Genomic DNA, 21,644 nt, shown 5'->3' on the forward strand with positions numbered 1-21,644 from the left:
CCTGATCCTCCCAGTGTTGGGTGCACCAGTGTCATGCAGATTTTCTAGAGGTATAGTGCACCCACAAATTTCTTTTTGCATTTCATAAACAACATACTGAAGCAACAGTATGCTTCCTAGCAGTCAAATATAGCATCATGTCTAATGGGTAATTAGTGAGCAGCTTCTGCAGCTATCTTGTACCCAGAATACCTTATGAAGAGTGGAGGTGACTTGATTCTGGATAGTTAGCGAGCAGCTTCTGCAGCTATCTTGTACCCATAATACCTTATGAAGAGTGGAGGTGACTTGATTCTGGATAATACTCTTTTGATTTCTTAGTGCCTTCTGTCTCAGCTTTAACTCCACTGATCAATATCAAAAACAAAACTGAGAATGTGACGCTGTGTAGTCTACCACAGCTCCGTTCTGGCACCGCACATGAAGTATTGAGATTCATCCCTCTGAGGAACTGTAAATGTACTTCCACTGTGATGAGGACAGAATGAGACCTGCTCGCTGAGAGGACTGTCAATTAGGTTACGACTCGGTTATTATTTTTTTTGTTTTGATCCAGCAAGGATGGTACCTTGCCTTCATTTAGGTGGAGACTTTCTTATGAGAAAGGTGTTTTTTGGACTGTAACCACAGAGCTCTAGGCTAACATATGATCTGTCTAAACACTCTCAAAGCCTTCCTTCACTCTGCAGCCAGGCTGATCAGCTCCGCACAAAAAGGCAGAATTATTCTTGTTCTAAACTCCCTAAAGTGGTTGTTACTTGACACCTTTTTCAATTTTAAAATTGCTTATACCACATACAAAGTAATACACCTCAATTCTCCCAGTCCTTGCACAAAACATCAAACTGTCCTGTAAAAACTGCGACTTCAGAAGCAAATATAAACTAATGCTTCAAAAATTAAGTGTTAAAATAATGTCCTCCATCAAGGATGCCTTCTCAGTTATGCACTGACATTCTGAAATTCCAGTTGAACCCATGTAAAATGTTGTCACTCATTACAGCTCTTCAAAGCCAAATAATAGATTACTTACTAAACCTTCCCTAACATCAATCACTATGTACATATCACTAAATATAACCTGCTTATGATGCAGACTTCCCACTGTTACATTACTATTGTAATCCTGCTGACTTCAAATGTTCCATCGACTGCTAGGCACATCATGTGAAATTATATCCATGGAGAAATGTGAGTGGACTATGTGTCTCCTTTATGTACTGTCCACACCCTTTTCCCGCCCCCTTTTCCACAACCACTGCCTATTGTGAATACCATATTATTATACAGCTACTGTCAATATGATTAGTCACTACCTGGCACAAATGTTTACATTTTTCAATGCATGAATTTACACTGAAGCCTCCCACAAAGGAAAATAGTGCTCACCTGTTCCAGTAAAGTATTGATTGTTGTTCCACAGATCGTCACCTACTACCTCTGGTTGTAAAGCACTCTCTCAATATTCAGGTTCTAGAAGCCCTACATTATAAACTTTAAAATAATATAAACTACAAAGGCCAGTAAATCACTGCAGGTTTTTAGCACACATGTTGGATATTTGCAAATATTTCAACATCAATTCTTCATCCAGTAATTCTTAAATTGACAGGCATGAATTAATGGTTTGTGCCTTTCGCTGTATGCACAAAGATGTATTTGTCAAATAAATACTGTACAACAATCAAGTATGGTTTGTCCACTTATCTGAGTCTTTATTACTCACCCATTTAATTTACTGAAGCAAATAACCAAACCCAAATGGTCTTTCTCAAGCACTATTCAAATAAAACTTCCCAAAGTGGGCTACCTACATGGCTTCAATGTTCAGCACCAAACTGGCTTCTGAGAGCTTATCAAAAAGCTGTTGTGGATCAATTATTCACCCAATTTTTAAAGCAGGGATTGCACTACAAGATGTGGATCTCAAATACTTTTCAACCCTGTATTTTACAAGATCTGTCCAAATGGGCAATAGTAGCTGGAAGATTGCCTCTCAATCAAACGGGGTCCACAAAGAACCAAGGGGTTTTATCTAATTTCATGTGTGTGGCTCTGATCATGAAAAGAGCAAGTGACACACGCAAGCCTTTTTTCGTGTGCTTTGTATACTTCCAGGGGGCACTTAAACGCATCCCACATGATAAAATGTGGGAAAAACTACAGCGCTGTGGGATCCTGCTAAATCTACTGAGGGCTGTAAGACATGTCAGGAGAAAGGTCAGGAATGCGAGTCACCTTTCCAAGAAGTGGGTAAATCATTAGGTCGTAAACAGGGATGCGTGCTATTGCCTCACCCTTTTAACCTGTAGTTCTCAGATCTTTCCCCTACCCTTGAAGAGCTGTTGTCTCATACCCAGAGCCTTGGAGGCCTGCCCTTGTCGAAACTCCTCTATGTAGATGACCTGCTCCTACCAGGTAATACTTGAATAGGGCTACGAAGATTGATCATTCAGCTCCCGTATACAATGATAACAACTGGTTAGAGATCATCCTCAAAATGACAAAATACATTTAAACTGGTGAATTGTTAAGCAGGGCAAATGGCTACTCAAAGGGTTCCCCATAGAAGAAACAAACACATATATGTATTTGGGTGTTAAACTAGGCTCCAGGGCCTCCTGTGTGCCACAAAGGGAAGCTATTTAGAGGGAAAGCCACTGAGTTAAATTTCACCTTTTAAACCATTCCAAAACCTCACTGGAGTCACAACCTTAAATCTCTTATTATGGTAATGAGGTCAAAACAAATTTTGACCCTATTGTATGTCAGTGAGATCATGCTTAGTCAAGGTAAAAACCTCTGGGATGAGCTCATAATAAACACCTAGAAACACATTGTTCAGCTGCCAAGGTCAGCCTTACCTGCACAAATTAGATTTGAATTCTTCAGCCGGACTGGGGGTTTCCTAAAATGCTGTCTCAAAATGAAGAATGCTCCCAAAGACTCCGTGGCACATTGTGTTTGGATTTAAATTAATTTACAAAGTGTCAAAGGTTATGACAATAAATTTCTGTTGGACAGTTTTAAGAACCTGAGCCTCAATAAAGTATGGCAGCTTAACACAAGGTGGCACGTTTTTAAGAAAACAGTAAATAAGTGTATCCGGCTCTAAAAGTCAGTTAGAGGATAAAATTGTTCCAGCTAAATGAGTGCATGGGTGGCTGGTGCTAAATTTCTACAATGTCCAACATGAACTACCCTATTTTGAATCTGTCTATTCCGTGAGTATCAAGAAACAATTCATGGCAATGAGATTCGGGCTATTTCCTACTTTGGACTTTATGCCCAAATGGCAGGAAGAGGGACACTTGGAGGATTAGAAGTGTCACTTATGCCTCCAGACAAAGGAATGATTGTTGCATATCCTTTGCCTCTGCCAATACTTATTTGGGCATTGGAGGGCCCTACTATATGACAGATTTATGGCAATAGGAATAGGAGCTTGCAGATCTGTGGTCATGGAGTCCTCAAGCACCCAAAACATCAAGGTGAACATTTGGATGGTGCAGTTTTTAGACATTTTCACAAGTTTAATGGGGTGGGTCCTTTCTAAACAGGACTCCTGATTTCCTTAACTCAGGAGGGCACCAATAGATTGGCATAGATGTGTATAATGGGTTTAAGAAAGAGGGGCTGATGCGGTGTGTGAAGTTGGTTTGTGAGAAATCGTCTGCACCCCCTATCCTTTCCAATGGGACCTAGTGACACATAGAGGCATCTTTTAATTCCATACTCCTTTGCCTCCTGGAGGTAACTAGTGGACTAGTTTAAGAAGCCTACACCAAGGAGGGGAATTGGTTGATCTGCGCACCTTATCATGCACTATGCATTTTGCAGTCTAATATATATGAGGTTGGGTTAGGTCGGGGTAAGGATTTACTTTGCTGCCTTTCAAGGATGTTTATGGCCTTGGTGCACCACCTGCAGCCATGTTTTTTTAACAGGGTTTATACCATTGGTACACAACCTATTGCTATGGTTTTGTAACATGGTTTTACCTTTCTATATACCTGATTAAGTCAATATATTAAATCAGTGTGTGGGTGCCTGCCTAGATACTGTGGGTCAAGAAGATCAGGGCCCAGGAAATGCTTTGTAGCAAGAGGTTTTGGTAAGCACCATGCACTTTAAAGCTCAATACTTATGTTGCACGGTTTAGGCCTCACATATCAGCTGCTGTGATAGGGGGAGATATACAGATAATGCTTTTATATGCTTAGATCTAGGCATAATGCTGACTTCTTGCTTCTCTGCACCAAGGTAAGTCCAGGCCTCAGGAAGGCAGGACGGATCCAGTTTGATGCCATGTACACCTCACTTTATAGTATACAATCTATGTGGCTACTTTTAGTCTTTTTTCATTTCTGCAATAATGGTGGGGAGGTGCTTACCTGATTTATTTAATGTACCTAGTCTTAAGCACTAAGAAATGTGTTGCCCCTTTGCTGATTGGATGTTTGTATTCTCCTTGTATCTTAATGTTTTGCTTTTCCTGAGATTGGTCAAGTTATTCCGATTGTTTGTTTGTATTTATGTTTTATGATTATAATTTTTAGTAATTAATAAACTTATACATACTACTAAAAAAGTTGTTTAAGATGCATTTTGTTTTTTTTTTAAATTGCATTTTGCACTAAATTCAAATACAGGATTTAAATCTCAGGCTGTGAATGGAACAGGTCAGCAGGAATATTGTCCAGACCAGGGGCTTTCTTGTTCTTCATATGTAGCAGGGCAGATCTAGTTTCCTCTATGGTGAATGCTATAAAATAACCCTTAGTGTGATTTAAATTACATAAAACTGACGAGGAAGTCAAGGTTATTTCCTTTATTGCAGAAGCAACTAAACAGCCACCTTCACGTTTGCTACATAGAACTTTGAAGTGTTCAACTCAGCTCTCAGGTTGGATGAATACTTCAGCAGTAGAAGTAGAATGCCCATTTCCATCCACCACTATCTTCCAAAATGATCAATAATCATGCGTCCTTAGGGCTGTCAGCATCTGTACCCATTGCAGATCTTCCAATGTGCTTCTGGCCTTGATCAGGCAAGACTTGTACAACTTCCTTGCCTGAACTATTTCACCTTTAATTCCAGGCTTAGTAGCTTCATCAGATTCCCCTTAGCAGACTTAGAAGCAGATGAAAACTATCTCCTGCTAGCCCTGATGTTGCCTGAGATTGTAAGTTCCTTCTGTGGAACCAACACATCCAGAATTAGTGTCAGTTTTATGTTTTTTCACATTACTGCTATTAGTGTTGTGTGAGTAGCAATGATGCACTCAGTAGAACTGTGAAGTAAGTGTTTGGGTGTGGTGACTGGATTTCTGGTTTAGAATGTTGAGTTTGCACTTGCACACAGAAGAATAAAGACATATAAGACTAAGCTCAGTATGTGGAGTGTTCATTCAAGAGTACCTAGGCTGGGGTGGATGCTACAACTGGGGACGAGATAGAGGATACATTACTGGAAGAACCAACAGTGCCCTCTCAGAGAGTTTGCCGTGGTCAGCAAACTGCTAGTGGGTGCCACACAAGCCTCTGCCAATGTGAAGATCAGCATTTGGCATATGTGAAGTCAAAGTGCCACTCCAGCCAGCCAGCCCCGAGTTTTCAAAGAAAACAAAGACCTTACAGAGAAATTTGTGTATGATTGTCCAGAAACCTGCTAGTGAGGCCATGAAAGAGGTTCTATTCTACAACGCAACCCAGAGACATAAGATATATGAAAAAACAACGTTAAAGGCAGCAATCAGAAAACACTTAGCAGAAAAGACTTAAAGGCAGTGAAAGTTGAATGCCCAGATGTGGAAAAAGCAGTGAATAGCCCGATACAAAGAAACCCTAAATGCAGCGATCACCATGTACAGAGAAGCACCAGAGGCAGCGATAGTTGAATGCAAAGAAGCGAGGAAGGCAGTAACAAGCCTACAGAAAACATAATAAGCAGCAAAATTCAGATGCAAGAGAATGCTGTGAGAGGAAACAGAGACATCGAAAATATGTGTTGGAAAATGGGTTATTGGTAGGGCAGGTAGGTACCTACACCTAGCAACAAGCCACAAACCTCCACAAAAGTACAGTTAGGTCTCAGTAAATTAATCCCAGCTCTACCCTTGGTAGCTTGGCATCGAGCGTCAAGGCTTAACTTAGGAGACAAAGTGTAAAGCATTCAAATATCACAAAACAGTAATTAAATAAAACACAGGAAACAGTTTAAAAATCCAAAACCAATTAATAAAAATAGCTTATATTTTTATCTTTAAAATGACACAAAAACGATTAAAATCGGTTCAGGGGAACCGGAGATATGAATTTTTAAAGTATTATTATTTTCTAGCGCATAGAAACAAAAAGCGCCAATCGGGTCATCTGGTTGCACCAGGACCGGGACAAAGTCAAACTTTCAGGCCGACCGCGATGGAGCCCTGCTCGGATACAGGTCGCGGGAAGCCTCGGTTAAAAAGTTACCTTCTGACTTAGTCTTTATTTTGAAGTTTTTCTTCACCGGGACGAACCTGCCAGTTGGATCCGACCTCCTGGAGCCCTTGTCCGGATACGCGAAGTCGGTTTCCTCGGTGGTGATTTCTACCTTCGGACTTAGTCGTTTTTTCGAGATGAAAATCCTTCGACCGGGGTAAACCTGGATCTTGATCCGACGTCCGTGGAGCCCTTCTCGGATACGATGGCTGGAAGGTCCCGGTCAACTTTTTACGTTCGGACTTAGTCTCTTTTTCGGATGTTTTTCTTGACCGGGATGAACCACGAAGTCAGGCCGGGTCGCGGTTGAGGCAAGCCGGCTAGAATTTCCGCGTCGAGTCGGTCACTTTATGGAGCTTTTTTCTAAAATTTCTCCAATCTTTTCCAAACTTCTGGGGCTTCACCCAGATGTTCTTTTAAGGTTCTTTTGGGGTCCACAGCTCACCCCAAGGGTCCAGAAGTTCTGTGATGGTCCTTGGGAAGTGCGGACTTCAACTCCCAGAGTGCACCTGGCGCAAACTCCTTTTTGGCCACTGGGCAGTGGTCAGCTGGTCACTTTTTCAGGAGTTGGTGCAGGGGACTCTGGTTAGCAATTTTTCACCTGTAGCAAACAGGGAGTCCCTCCTTGAACCAGTGGAAGCCAGGCAAAGTCCTTCTTGTGGTGAAGCCCAAGTGTGCAGCTGGTGCAGTCTTTCTGAGTGCAGGGTCCAGGTGCAGGCCAGGGGTCCAGCAGGGCAGTCCTTCTTCTCCTTGTAGTTCTTTCTTCTTGAAATTTGGTGGGGATCTGAGGCGTGGGTGCAGGTCTGCCAGTTTTATCCTTGCTCCTGGGTGAAAAGCAGGGGGGCCCTGGTTCTCCAATCAGGGACAGGGTCGTCCCCCTGTGATGACCACTTCCTGGGAAGTGTGGCAAAAATCCATCCCAGAAGGCAACAGTCTCTAAAAATCCAAAATGGATGAATCTGATTTTTGGAGGAGAGATCTGGCTGAGCCCACCCACTGGTGTGGCTAAAAATCATAAACACACCCCTCTCCTGCCCTCTCTTAATCTAATCAAGGGGGCACCTAGCTGTCTGGGGTTGCAGGATGTGGGGGTGTTGCTGGGTGCTGCAAATGTCCTTCTCTGCCTTTGAAGACCAGTTTGGCAGCCCTCCCCCTTCCTGCCTCACCATCTGCTGAGGGGAGATTCTCTCCCCCAAGCACATTCCTTTGTGTGAAGTCAGGCCACTTCACACCTCATTAAAGTAGCCTGGCAGAAGCTGCTGCAGGCTGGCCAATCAGAGCACAGCAGCAAAAACAATGCAGAGCTGAAATTGGCAACTTTTTAGGTAAAGTCTAAACTTTTTACCTGCACTAGTTATATTAAATCCAACAACTGGAAGTTGTGGGATTTATTATAACAATCAATTTGATACCAAATTCTTGGTATGTAACATTTAAGGAGACTTTAAAATTTTAAATAAAGTCTGCCCATTCTAGCCTATGAAGGCCATTTACTTCAATGAGGGAAAAACGAATTTGGCTGTTTTTACCTCACCAGGGCTTATAAATCTACTTTTATAAAGTCCCTGCTTATAGTTACATGGCACCCAGCCCTAGGGGCACATAGGGCACACCTTAGGGGTGACTTATATGTAAAAATAAGGTAGTTTAAGACTTTGGAAGTACCTTTAATTCCAAAGTCGAATTTGCATATAACTTTAATTTAAAAGCAGCCAGCAAGGCAGGCTTGCTTTTAAAATGACACTGGGCACCTCAGCAATGCACCTAGGTGTGCACCACCTATGCTGTGGCCCCTAAACCTACATGCCCTACCATATACTAGGGACTTATAGGTAGGTTAACTTAGCCAATTATAATTAGCCTAATTTGCATATCCATTTTACACAGAGCACAGGCCCTGGGACTGGTTAGCAGTACCCAGGGCACCATCAGAGTCAGGAAAACACCAGCATAAAGTGGAAAATGGGGGCAAAAAGTTAGGGGGCCTCTGCAATCAGCCCCAGTTTCTCACAATATGATTACACTTACCAGAACAGTAAAGACAGCCATGTGACCTCAGAACCAGTCGCTGCAACCCAAGTGAAAGCACGGGGTATGCTTACAGAGTGGTCAATCCATTGAGAGACACAAGACCAAAGGTTCTTGGTGTGGGTAAACACAACTCAAAAAGTCTTCCAGAAGTTGAAAGTCTCCAATAGTAGCGAAGAAAGAGCCCACCAGGTTCCAATTGTCGGTGACGACCCTGATGCCAACACATTGCAGGGCATTGCCGATGGTATGAATGGAACAATTCCCAGTGGACAGCAAATGATGTTGAAAAGAACCCCGGTATTGTCAGTATTTTCCAAAAATGATTATAATGCTGTTTCTTTCTTAAAACCACCACTTCCATTTGATTCTGCAAAATAGCTAAATATCAGCGATTGCCAAACTGCCTGGATAAAGACTTTTGATGATTTCATTGATGCAATGGAAGAAACAGATGACAAAAATATTATCGAAAATTCTTAAAACCTTGCAGATGAAGGAATGAAAGAAGTAATAAAGAAAGTACTACAAGCTGATGAAGTCTCATACTGTTAAATCAAAGAAGCGCTGAATATCAAATTTAATCCAATGTCGAATGTTAATTAGGAAAGCTGTATTTTCCGTCAGGAAAGACAAAGAACTGGTAAAACAATTGACGCATTTGTTGTAAGTTCAATGAATACAGCGATGAAGAAGCCATTTGTCTCAGAGTTATAGATGGTTGTTTGCTATGGAGCACTGGGCCCTATTTATAAATCTGGAGTCCAATGAATCTTTTCTTCCCAGTTCCAAGGAAAGAGGGGAGCTTGCATCAACTTTATTCACAGCAATTAGTGTAACTCAGGGAGTCACACATTAAGTCTCAGAGACAATTTCAAATTCCACAGGGCTTTATTACGGAATCAAAGTCAAACTTACTTAAATGAGTCTCAAAACCATAACATAGATATACACAATCACCAAAGGAGACTTGATGAGTATATTTATATATTATATATATATATATATATATATATATATATATGAAAAAATTCACAAACATATAAAAGACAGGTACCTCTTAAGCGATCATACAGAAAATCAGAAACAAAGACCAATGCCTACATTTCGAATTCAAGTTCTCCTGCCTGACCATTTCATCTAAGTTTAACTATTCTAATACTAAAGATTTCTGAGTATAGAGTCATTAAGCAGAATCTTCAGTAGTGGTTAAGAGAGGTGTAGCGGCATGAAGCCGTACAGAATCTAAGTAAAAGGAAAATCTCAGTAAGGTCCACTCTCTGCTAAGGACAAGGAGAATCTGGATCTTTCACTGAGTAGATCAAACCTTTAAGTACCCGTCTTTCAGAGCTTACATCATTTCAAAAGCATCTTCAGTGAAAAACAGATTGATAATTATTTATATTTTTAATTGGTAGGTTGACTTCAGAAATCTTCCACACTGACCTTGCATCCCCCTCACATTCCCAGGAACTGCAGAAGAATTATATTCACCATTCCAAATGACTCCCCTCATGATAACAAAGCCTATTGTGAATCTTCTTATCTCTTGAACACAATGGACTCTTTATTGGTTCAACCTCGGATCCTGGCACCTACTTTTCATAGAAAACATGCAAAAAGAGCCTGACATTGAAGGTTAAGCAAGAAAAATAATTGTGGCCCTCACACCAGCCATGTTAAAGAAAACATAAATATACTTAAGTGTTAATTAATTTTGTTGCTTATAGTTGAAATAAAAAATGATTATGCCGAGTAATACTTTTAAAACATTATAAAATACCATAATTTCAAATGATGGCTATATGCAACTTCTTTAAAACATTATACTCAACTGTGTACTTTGTTTATATGTACTACAATGCCCCATCTAAATGAAAAGATCTCTTTACTTTAAAAAAAAATGTGACCACCAAATTGTGACAACTAGAAATGTGATCACCTTTTTGCATTCATGTTTAAGAGGTATAGCCACACAGCCAAACTATGCTCTCTCTTTTATGACATTCATTCAGACAACGAATGTTGAGAGAAGCACTTGGGCCCATATTTATGGGCTTTTGGTGCAAGTCATTTTACTGCACCTCCCTGCATCAAAGGGAAAGGGAAGAATGTGCCTTATCTATGGTATGGTTTATTACTGTCCTTTCCCAACGTGCTGGTGCCATTTTGGTAGCCTAACACCAAAGCAGGTACCCTTGCATCATGGTGCAAGGGTGTCTGAGTTGGACGTCGGATGCTTTTTGTGTAGGAAGGGGTACCTTCCTGTACAAAAACAATCCTGGGAGCCTTTTTCCTCTTTCTGTGTGTGCTAAAAATGCAAAACACATAGAAAAAGAAAAAAAAAAGGAGAAATAAATATATTTCTGCTCTTTGCGCCTCTTCTGGGGAGGCGTAAGATTTTTGCGCATCCCCAGGTTTACAAGGTCTTGTAAATCTGGAAAGGCATCTAAATCCATAGGTGTTACCTGGGAACACCCACTGCAATGCCCATTGAATGCAGAGTAAGGCAACACAGCAATTTGCACTGCCTTTCCTTACTCCATATCTATGAAGCCATTCAAAGCCTCACAGAGTGGCCTTGTGTGGCCTCATAGGTTTGAGTTCAAGATTTGCCCCACAGTTGCACCATAGAAAGTTCTGCAACAGTGATGCAAGGGGCTCATAAATATGCTCCTTAGTGTGGAAAGAGCCCCTTGGCTGCCAGAGCAGGGAAACATGCAGAGCAAGAAGGTGCTGACTTGGAGGCCAGAGGTCCCAAAGTGAGTCAGCCATGAATATTAAAAGTAAGCAAAAGCACAAGAGCAAAGGACACAAAGTGATGTCTTCAAAGAAAAATAAACTGTGCTTCAAATGTGGATTTTCATTTCTAGAATATGGTAAATGTCCTGTGTAGGAAGTTGGCTCTGTATGTGCTATTTCAAAGTAAGGAATAGCATGCACAGAGTCCAAGGGTTCCCCTTAGAGGTAAAATAGTGGTAAAAAGAGATAATACTAATGCTCTATTTTGTGGTAGTGTGGTCGAGCAGTAGGCTTATCCAAGGAGTAGTGTTAAGCATTTGTTGTACATACACATAGACAATAAATGAGGTACACACACTCAGAGACAAATCCAGCCAATAGGTTTTTGTTATAGAAAAATATATTTTCTTAGTTTATTTTAAGAACCACAGGTTCAAATTTAACATGTAATATCTTGTTTGAAAGGTATTGCAGGTAAGTACATTAGGAACTTTGAATCATTTCAATTGCATGTATACTTTTCAAGTTATTCACAAATAGCTATTTCAAAAGTGGACACAGTGCAATTTTCACAGTTCCTGGGGGAGGTAAGTTTTTGTTAGTTTTACCAGGTAAGTAAGACACTTACAGGGTTCAGTTCTTGGTCCAAGGTAGCCCACCGTTGGGGGTTCAGAGCAACCCCAAAGTTACCACACCAGCAGCTCAGGGCCGGTCAGGTGCAGAGTTCCAAGTGGTGCCCAAAACGCATAGGCTTCAATGGAGAGAAGGGGGTGCCCCGGTTCCGGTCTGCTTGCAGGTAAGTACCCGCGTCTTCAGAGGGCAGACCAGGGGGGTTTTGTAGGGCACCGGGGGGGACACAAGCCCACACAGAAATTTCACCCTCAGCGGCGCGGGGGCGGCCGGGTGCAGTGTTAGAACAAGCGTCGGGTTCGCAATGGAAGTCAATGAGAGATCTAGGGATCTCTTCAGCGCTGCAGGCAGGCAAGGGGGGGCTTCCTCGGGGAAACCTCCACTTGGGCAAGGGAGAGGGACTCCTGGGGGTCACTTCTGCAGTGAAAGTCCGGTCCTTCAGGTCCTGGGGGCTGCGGGTGCAGGGTCTTTTCCAGGCGTCGGGACTTAGGTTTCAGAGAGTCGCGGTCAGGGGAAGCCTCGGGATTCCCTCTGCAGGCGGCGCTGTGGGGACTCAGGGGGGACAGGTTTTGGTACTCACAGTCGTAGAGTAGTCCGGGGGTCCTCCCTGAGGTGTTGGTTCTCCACCAGCCGAGTCGGGGTCGCTGGGTGCAGTGTTGCAAGTCTCACGCTTCTTGCGGGGAGATTGCAGGGGTCTTTAAAGCTGCTCCTTTGGATAAAGTTGCAGTCTTTTTGGAGCAGTTCCGCTGTCCTCGGGAGTTTCTTGTCGTCGTCGAAGCAGGGCAGTCCTCAGAGGATTCAGAGGTCGCTGGTCCCTTTGGAAGGCGTCGCTGGAGCAGAGTTCTTTGGAAGGCAGGAGACAGGCCGGTGAGTTTCTGGAGCCAAGGCAGTTGTTGTCTTCTGGTCTTCCTCTGCAGGGGTTTCAGCTAGGCAGTCCTTCTTCTTGTTGTTGCCGGAATCTAATTTCTAGGTTCAGGGAGAGCCCTTAAATACTAAATTTAAGGGCGTGTTTAGGTCTGGGGGGTTAGTAGCCAATGGCTACTAGCCCTGAGGGTGAGTACACCCTCTTTGTGCCTCCTCCCAAGGGGAGGGGGTCACATCCCTAATCCTATTGGGGGAATCCTCCATCTGCAAGATGGAGGATTTCTAAAAGTTAGAGTCACCTCAGCTCAGGACACCTTAGGGGCTGTCCTGACTGGCCAGTGACTCCTCCTTGTTATTCTCATTATTTTCTCCGGCCTTGCCGCCAAAAGTGGGGGCCGGGGCCGGAGGGGGCGGGCAACTCCACTAGCTGGAGTGTCCTGCGGTGCTGTGACAAAGGGGTGAGCCTTTGAGGCTCACCGCCAGGTGTTACAGCTCCTGCCTGGGGGAGGTGTTAGCATCTCCACCCAGTGCAGGCTTTGTTACTGGCCTCAGAGTGACAAAGGCACTCTCCTCATGGGGCCAGCAACATGTCTCTAGTGTGGCAGGCTGCTGGAACCAGTCAGCCTACACAGATAGTTGGTTAAGTTTCAGAGGGCACCTCTAAGGTGCCCTCTGTGGTGCATTTTACAATAAAATGTACACTGGCATCAGTGTGCATTTATTGTGCTGAGAAGTTTGTTACCAAACTTCCCAGTTTTCAGTGTAGCCATTATGGTGCTGTGGAATTCGTGTAAAATAGACTCCCAGACCATATACTCTTATGGCTACCCTGCACTTACAATGTCTAAGGTTTTGCTTAGACACTGTCGGGGCACAGTGCTCATGCACTGGTACCCTCACCTATGGTATAGTGCACCCTGCCTTAGGGCTGTAAGGCCTGCTAGAGGGGTGTCTTACCTATACTGCATAGGCAGTGAGAGGCTGGCATGGCACCCTGAGGGGAGTGCCATGTCGACTTACTCATTTTGTTCTCACTAGCACACACAAGCTGGTAAGCAGTGTGTCTGTGCTGAGTGAGGGGTCTCTAGGGTGGCATAATACATGCTGCAGCCCTTAGAGACCTTCCCTGGCATCAGGGCCCTTGGTACCAGAGGTACCAGTTACAAGGGACTTATCTGGGTGCCAGGGTGTGCCAATTGTGGAATCAAAAGTACAGGTTAGGGAAAGAACACTGGTGCTGGGGCCTGGTTAGCAGGCCTCAGCACACTTTCAATTCAAAACATAGCATCAGCAAAGGCAAAAAGTCAGGGGGTAACCATGCCAAGGAGGCATTTCCTTACATCCTGCTATTGGACAAATATGTAAGAGCTGAAGGAAAGGGAACCATTTTGTAATGGTTTGCAAGGCAAAGGAAAAATTAAGTACATCAAGCTGAGAAAACAAAATGGACGTCTGACTGTTCTAGAAGCGATGTTCTATGTATGGCCACAAGGTCAAGTGACAACATCAGCTGAGGCAAATTGACACTAAATGAAGTTGATCTCAATCTTCGTCCAAGAGTTCTTCAGTTTCAGTGTCCAGTGACAGTGAAGAAGATGAATGCACAATGCTGATATTCACTTCAGAGAAATGAGCACGTCAGACTGGCTGCATATGAAGAAAAATATGAGTCAGAGAAACGCCGACAAGAAAAATAACAAAGGCAATTCAAACATTGTCTGGAAATCACACTAAAGATAATGGCTGTTCCACACCTTTTATCATTGACAGTGGTGCATCGAATGCAACGAACTGTCTCCATTGCCCCATCCCACACCATTGAAAACTAATGCACATACATGTGCTGCATCGACACCATTAAAGAGTCAAGGTTCATTCATAGCAGCACTGAAACACAAAAGACAAATGTACTGGGTCAAGTACCCATTTACTCAGTTTCAATACTGTTGCTAACATGGGACTGATAGTGGTGAATTACAACATGAATGCTCATCATGAAACAGTAGGTAAATTCCCTTTGTTGTTTCATGGATTAAGAAAACAGAAGACCATTAATGTGATACTTCATATCAATGAGCGACCTAATTGTCCAACTCCATGTGTTTCGCCCATATTGGTAGTCCCCAAAAAGGACAGTGAAGGCTCTGTACGTATCTGCGTTGATATGTGTCAAGCTAATAAGGTAATTGAAAGAGACACCTTGGTCTGCATATTGCTGACATGGTCACACAGTGAAATAGTGCCAAAGTCTTCTCTCACCTTGATCTGAACAAAGAATATCATCAGTCTGAAATTGAAGAAGATTGCAGGTGCATTTCTACCTTTCTACTCACAATAGTTTGTTCAGATATAAAAGATAATTTTTCAGCGTGTCATCAGCTCCAGAACTGTTTCGAGCTGTAATTCGATGTTTAATGCAGCCTGTCACAAATACTTTCAATTACAGTGATGACATATTGGTTTTTGGAGCCACACAAAAGGAACATGATAAAGCTCTTACTTAAGTTTGTACACTACATGCTGATGCAGGTTTAACCTTCAATGCAGAGAAGTTTGAGTTCAACAAAACAAACTCAAATTCCTTGCCCATATCTTCTCTGATGGGGGTATGATGCCGGAGCTCACTGAGGGCCAGATGTAGGAAGCCTTTTGCATGTCGCAAACTGCGAAAAACGCAGTTTGCGGCATGCAAAAGGCCGAACGCGATGCTCATCCCCAAATTCCGACTCGCAATTTGGGGATGCGACTCGCAAATAGGAAGGGGTGTTCCCTTCCTATTTGTGACCGCATCGCCATGCTGAGTTGCTTTGTGACCGCGAATACGGTCGCAAACCAACTCGCAGTTACCACCAGTGTCACACTGGTGGTAACTCATTCGCAAAAGGGAAGGGGTCCCCATGGGACCCCTTCCCCTTTGTGAATGCCGAAAAAATATTTTATCAGAGCAGGCAGTGGTCCTATGGACCACTGCCTACTCTGAAAAAAACGAAACCAAATGGTTTCGGAAGTTTTTTCATTTTGCAACTCGTTTTCCTTTAAGGAAACTGGGCTGCAAAATGAAAAAAAAAAACTGCTTTATTGAAAAAGCAGTCACAGACATGGAGGTCTGCTGACTACAGCAGGCCACCATCCCTGTGAGTGTAGGGACTCGCTATGGGGTCGCAAACTGCGACCCACCTCATGAATATTGATGAGGTGGGTCTTTGCGACCCCATAGCGAGTCGCAGAAGGTGTCTGAGACACCTTTCTGCATCCCATTTTGCGAGTTGCAAATTGAGAGTTGGTCAGACTCGCAATTTGCAAGTCGCAAAATTTTAGTTTACTACATCTGGCCCTAAATTACAAGCTTTATCATGCACCAGTCCGCCACAAGATGTTACCATTTTCATTCATTCCTTGGCATGGACAGTTACTGTTCTCAATACATATGTGACTTTGCCCCAGTAAGTGCTTCTTTAAGAGATTTAACTAAAAAAAATATTTAATTTGATTGGTCACATGAATGTGAATAGAGCTTCAAGGAAATTAAGCATGCAATCTGAAGCTGCATACTGAGGTTGTTGTTGATACTAGCCCACTCGAGTTAGGCTGGATCCTTGCCCAACACAATGGATACCCAAACTCTCAGTGTCATATTATGACATATGCAAGCACAAGTTTGTCACAAACTGAACGTGCCTATTCACAACCTTAAAAAAAAGTTTAGCAGTGGTATGGGCTTGTGAACATTTCCACTTATCCTTATTTGGAAAACCTTTCACTCTTGTAACTGATCATTAAGGGTTGCTTACCACCTTTAGCAATCCAGAAGCCACGATGCCTCCCAGAATTGAATGTTGGTGTTTGCCACTATAGGAATATGACTACACTGTTCTGCATCAACCAGGGAAGGATCAAAACCCTAATGAATACTTTTCAAATGTGCCTATTGCCAATACAGTGTCATGGTACCCCTTCCAAAGTGGCTGAAGACTATATTACCTTCACTGTGAAGTCAAATACCCCTGCAGCTATTTCTTTGTATCAAGTGATTACTGCAACCAGCAGAGAAGGTGACATGTTGATAAAAAAATATATCATTATGTATCAATTCTTGAAATGGCACACTCGACCTCCGACACATGTCAGCAAATATCAGAAGTTCAAGCATGTAAAATATTAACTGTCAGTTATTCAAGAGGGTATTGTTTTACATGGTTCAAGAATTATAATACCAGAGAGATTTGGCAGCAAGTAACTGAAGTTGCTCTGGAAGGACATCGCAGAGTTGTTGCTACTAAACAAGCTCTTCAATTCCAAGTTAGGTTTCCCCACCTTGAGGAAAGAGTCAAGAAAGAGTTGAAAGCCTGGCATTTGTGCACCTGCTTATCTCCCAAAATCACTCCACATCCCTTGAATATGTCAGACTTACTGAAACATGTATGGGAGAGAATTGGTGTGGACTTCTTCGGTCCTCTTGTCAATGGACATCACCTGATTATCAATTAATACTCTTGTTTTCCACATGTGAAAGATCTTTAATTGATCACTCAAGAAAAGGTCATTGAAAATGTAACTGGAATCTTGGCATTATTGGGTAGCCTCTCAAATTTTAAGTCTGACAATGGTCCACCATTCAACAGTGAAGAATTCAAAGGTTTTCTTACCCAACTCAATGTGAAGCATTAGAAGATCACGCCTCTTTGGCAAAAAGCAAATGCCGTTGTCAAATGCTTTATGAGCACCCTTTAAAGATGGTTCAGCATGCAAAATTGGAAAAACTTGACCAGCTCTTCATACTACTCTCAGAGCTTAGCGATCAACTTCTCATTCAATGACAGCTGAAAGTGCTGCCATACTGATGTTTGGGAGGGCCAAGACAACCATGTTATCACAATGGACCAAAAGAGATCTACTACAGGTTGAGTACTTCATCAAAAAGACTTGTGTCATGAACAAACAATGAAATTGTGTACTGACAAGGGTGTAGGTGCCAAGAACACAACTTTCCATAAAAGAGATCGAGTACTGGTGCGACAATAGAGGAAACATATATCTGATCCTACCTGTGAAGCTGAACTGTTTGAACTTGTGACTAGTAACAGACGCATGGTAGTTGCTCACGTCCTGGGATGTTTGTCATGCGAGATTCTTCACACATGAGATGTCTGCTTCAACATTTGCCAGTGCCTAATATCATAGGTGAAACTGGTTTGAGCAAGATTGTAGTGCAACCACTGACTGCATCTGTCCCTGCATCACCCAACTCATTTATAGAAGCTTCTCATCTCTCCTCCCATCTTCAGCGGGTACGATCAGGGAGTTTGGTCAAAGCTCCTTAGAGTTATATAGAGGAGCTGTAATATATGTCTTTAAAAATGTGTCTTTTTTGTTTAACAAGGGGAGATGTAGTTTTGTGTGGGTAGCAATGATGGGACCCTTTTCGTTCCTAACGGACTCTGTAGAACTGTGACATAAGTGTTTGAGTGTGGTGACTATGTTTCAGGTTTAGAATGTTGAGTTTGCGCTTGCACACAGAAGAATAAAGACGTGTAAGACCAAGCTCCTTGTGTGCGTGTTCATTCAAGAGTACCCAGGCTTGGGTGGATGCTACAGTACTGACATTTCTCAGGCCCTTATCAGTGATAACTTCACAATAATATGCCAAACTTCTGTAGCTGCTTAAGAAGACATTGGCAGTGGCACGATCTTGCAAACTAATCATTTATCTTCAGCATGCCTTGAGAAGTCTATTTATTAATTATTTAAATGTTTTTATAATAATGCACTGCAGATCAAAAATCTAAATCTAGTTTAGCTGTTAGGATAAATGTAAACAAAGAATGGTAAGAATAATGCTTTTTCTCTTTGGATTGTACGTTTTTATATTTATTTAACGATAATATTGTATCAACCCGAGTTCTGTGTAAGAAAAATAATGTATTTTTTTTTTACAGGAGAGAACTATCACTATCAGGAAAACAACTTTGCTCGGGAGAGAGTTAAGAATGGTCTGAAAATGTATCATTAGATGCACTGCCACAAATGGAAGTTGTATTGAACACGGTGACATGTTCAGAAAAGATAAGGACGCCTCTGTCTGCTGAGCTCTGAAAATACAGAGGGATGTCTTCATGAAATACAGCACAGATATTTTTTTGTAGATTGCATTCCTGAAAAGTTTAAGAATACAAATGCCAGCATTCGCGCGCATCAAAAACTCTTTTCCGAGGTAAGCATGGAAGATATATGTTGATCTATTTATTTCAAATGCTGGGAGATTGGCAAATAAATTGAATTCACCCTTGAATGCATATGTGATCGCTGATATCGAACAGTCATTTTATTCTTCGTTTTTAAAAAATACGGTTGGATGATTAATTTACTGTTGTCAAACATGTGCCATAAGGTACACTTTTCAAAGAGTTCGATATAAAGTATGTATACATAGGCACAACTGTCATGTTGCTGTTTTTTCTGTGCTTTTCAGTGCAGATGGAAACTTGGCCTTTAGGCATTCAGCGGAGTGTACCCAGTTTGGACGCATAAAAACAACAGGCAGTCTTATAGGTTATATCTGGAGATGTATTTAAGTGCATGTTGTGTTTATCCAAACTACAGCTTTAGCTACAACATTCTGAACCTGGTAAATTTGGGTTCGGCACTGTGGTTCAACGGTTGTTTTGGGTTTGGTGGCAATAGCAGCTGATAAAGGCGTAACCTGAGATAAAGCCACGCGTACATATATATCGCTGTCACTGTCGAATAGATCCTATTTTCAAGGAACATATAGGTAATACTAGAAATTCTGAGAATGAATAGTCCATATATAGCTGATACGTTCTATTGCCTGTGAATTCCAAAACTGTGACAAAACTTACATTCGTTTAAAAAGAAAAGTGAAACCAGGTTTGCTTCATTCTACTGTATTGGTGTAGAGTTCACTGTTTTATTAGTAGCTGATGAAAAAGACTCCACCATGTGACAATACGCTTAAAATCCATCTTTGGTCACTTGCATTGTGAACAGTGTCCTGAGAACATTCGCAGTTGACTAAAACGTCAGCCTAAAGCGCACTGCCAGCATTGTCATGCTTTTCTGCCAGGCTAGGATTAATCTTGGATGCCGAGAAATAATTTAAATATCCAAATAAATCCAGTGACGTCAATCATGACTCCATTCGATCTTAATTGAGAAGCACAAGTTAAGTAAATAATATTTAAATATGACGTAGATGATACCATCTATTATGCACCATCCCTGCAGCCAGTGATCTGGAGGAGAGCCAAGCGAGCCACGTATGGGTCACACAAGACCCATACACCTGTCATCTCGGTTACATGCACAGGTGGCTTCTCGGTCAGAGAGGCCAACGCTCTTTAGCTTAAGGGGTCATGATCACCTTCTTTTTTCAGTTTCACGTGCTAAAACTGTTTGTTCAAGTGGTTATTATTCAAGAGAGCAGAACTAATTTCCATAACAGTGAGACATATATAGCGCTGATCGCTGGAGTAATCACAGTACAAAGAGCAAGTCTAGGAGCCAGTCAGAAAGGGAAAGATCTAACTTCGCAATTTTGTAGACATAAATGTTTTGAAGTCAGTGCTGCCGACTGGTGTGCCAGACTCGGTCTACAGATAGATTTAAAACGGTCAAGGCCTGTTAACCACTTCCAAACATGTCACCCATGGCACCAAACTGTTGGGAACATGTAGAAAGCAGAAAATATTTTATTGCTATACTGTTTGTAGGGTTTAATAACACCCAGCTTCTTTGCCTTCACCAGTTTCGCAGATGATATTTACTATAGTGTTAGAATTATGGTCACAGTAAAAGCTGAAAATATTTCACATAACTTTCGGAATTCTCTACAGGACTCATATACATGGTTTCTGGCAAGTCAGTAACCATACAAATGCCATTAATTAGTTTAACTATTCTAATGGTCATCTTTTTTCTTCTTCAAACTATTTACATTTTTGTGCTTATATTAGTTTAAGAGTGAACGACTTTGATACATTTACCCATATGCTGGTGCATCCTAATTTTCGTGTAAATAAATATGCATAAAGTAGCCTTTATCTTTGTATGGAATTTGTTAATTGTGTGTGCCTAGTCTGATGGATTGGGTCATGGCCTTTAAAATATTCATCCTTTTCTCCATAGAGATGTTTTGTCTAAGATGTATTCTAATGTAAAGACCTCATTACGAGTGTGGCGGTTCAAGTACTGCCACACTCCCATTGACAGTCAACTACCGCTTGCCAGGTGGTCTGGCCGCCCAATTGCAGCTCTGGTAAGCGGACACCCCAGGGGACAACCATCCCTGCTGGGAACATTGTTCCCGATGGGCTGATGGCGGTCTTGGTTAAAGTCAGCCAGGGTGGCGATTAACTCAGCTCCACCTGGCTTATTGCAACCTTGTTCTCTGCCAGCCTTTTCATGGCGGTTTCCCCACCATGAAAAGGCTGGGAGGAATAAGTGCAGGGGGCCAGAGGGGGGCCCCTGCACTGCTCCACTGCCCATCATTGTCGGAAACTTCACTCTCTGCTTTGCAGACAGTGCACATTCTGAGGGTACTGGACTGCCCCATCCATGCTACAGTATATAGCACACGGCTCCCTAAAGGGAGCCGAGTGCTATATCATAGCAAGGTTCCTGCCAGACTGACCTGGGGGAATGCATATTACAATGATCCCGCCGGTCAGCCTGGCAGGAACATTGTAATATACTTGAAGGGCTGCCACCACCATGGCGGTGGCGTCCTACCCGTGTGTTTGACAGTCCAGTGGTGGGACGGACATACTTATAGTTAGGGGCCAAGTCCACCATACTACGATCTCCATAGGCTATTATTGGACTGTAATACTGCAGACAGGATATCCTTCATGTTGTGACCGAGTAACCCCCTCTGCCAA

General features: G+C 42.4%; 1 protein-coding gene across 2 annotated transcripts in view; it reads left to right on the plus strand.

Moving 5' to 3' along the window:
- Nucleotides 1–21,644, plus strand: part of SNTG1 (syntrophin gamma 1) — a 3,232,656-nt gene that overhangs the window by 849,049 nt on the left and 2,361,963 nt on the right. The window contains exon 4 of one of the 2 annotated variants that reach the window (XM_069218893.1): nt 18,684–18,958. The exons of the other annotated variant lie outside the window; for it this stretch is intronic. The gene's annotated coding sequence lies outside the window, so the exon portion shown is untranslated. The remainder of the gene's footprint in view (nt 1–18,683; nt 18,959–21,644) is intronic. 2 annotated transcript variants of the gene reach the window in all.

This window comes from Pleurodeles waltl, chromosome 2_2 (genome assembly GCF_031143425.1).
Source record: "Pleurodeles waltl isolate 20211129_DDA chromosome 2_2, aPleWal1.hap1.20221129, whole genome shotgun sequence".
Classification (NCBI taxonomy): domain Eukaryota; kingdom Metazoa; phylum Chordata; class Amphibia; order Caudata; family Salamandridae; genus Pleurodeles; species Pleurodeles waltl.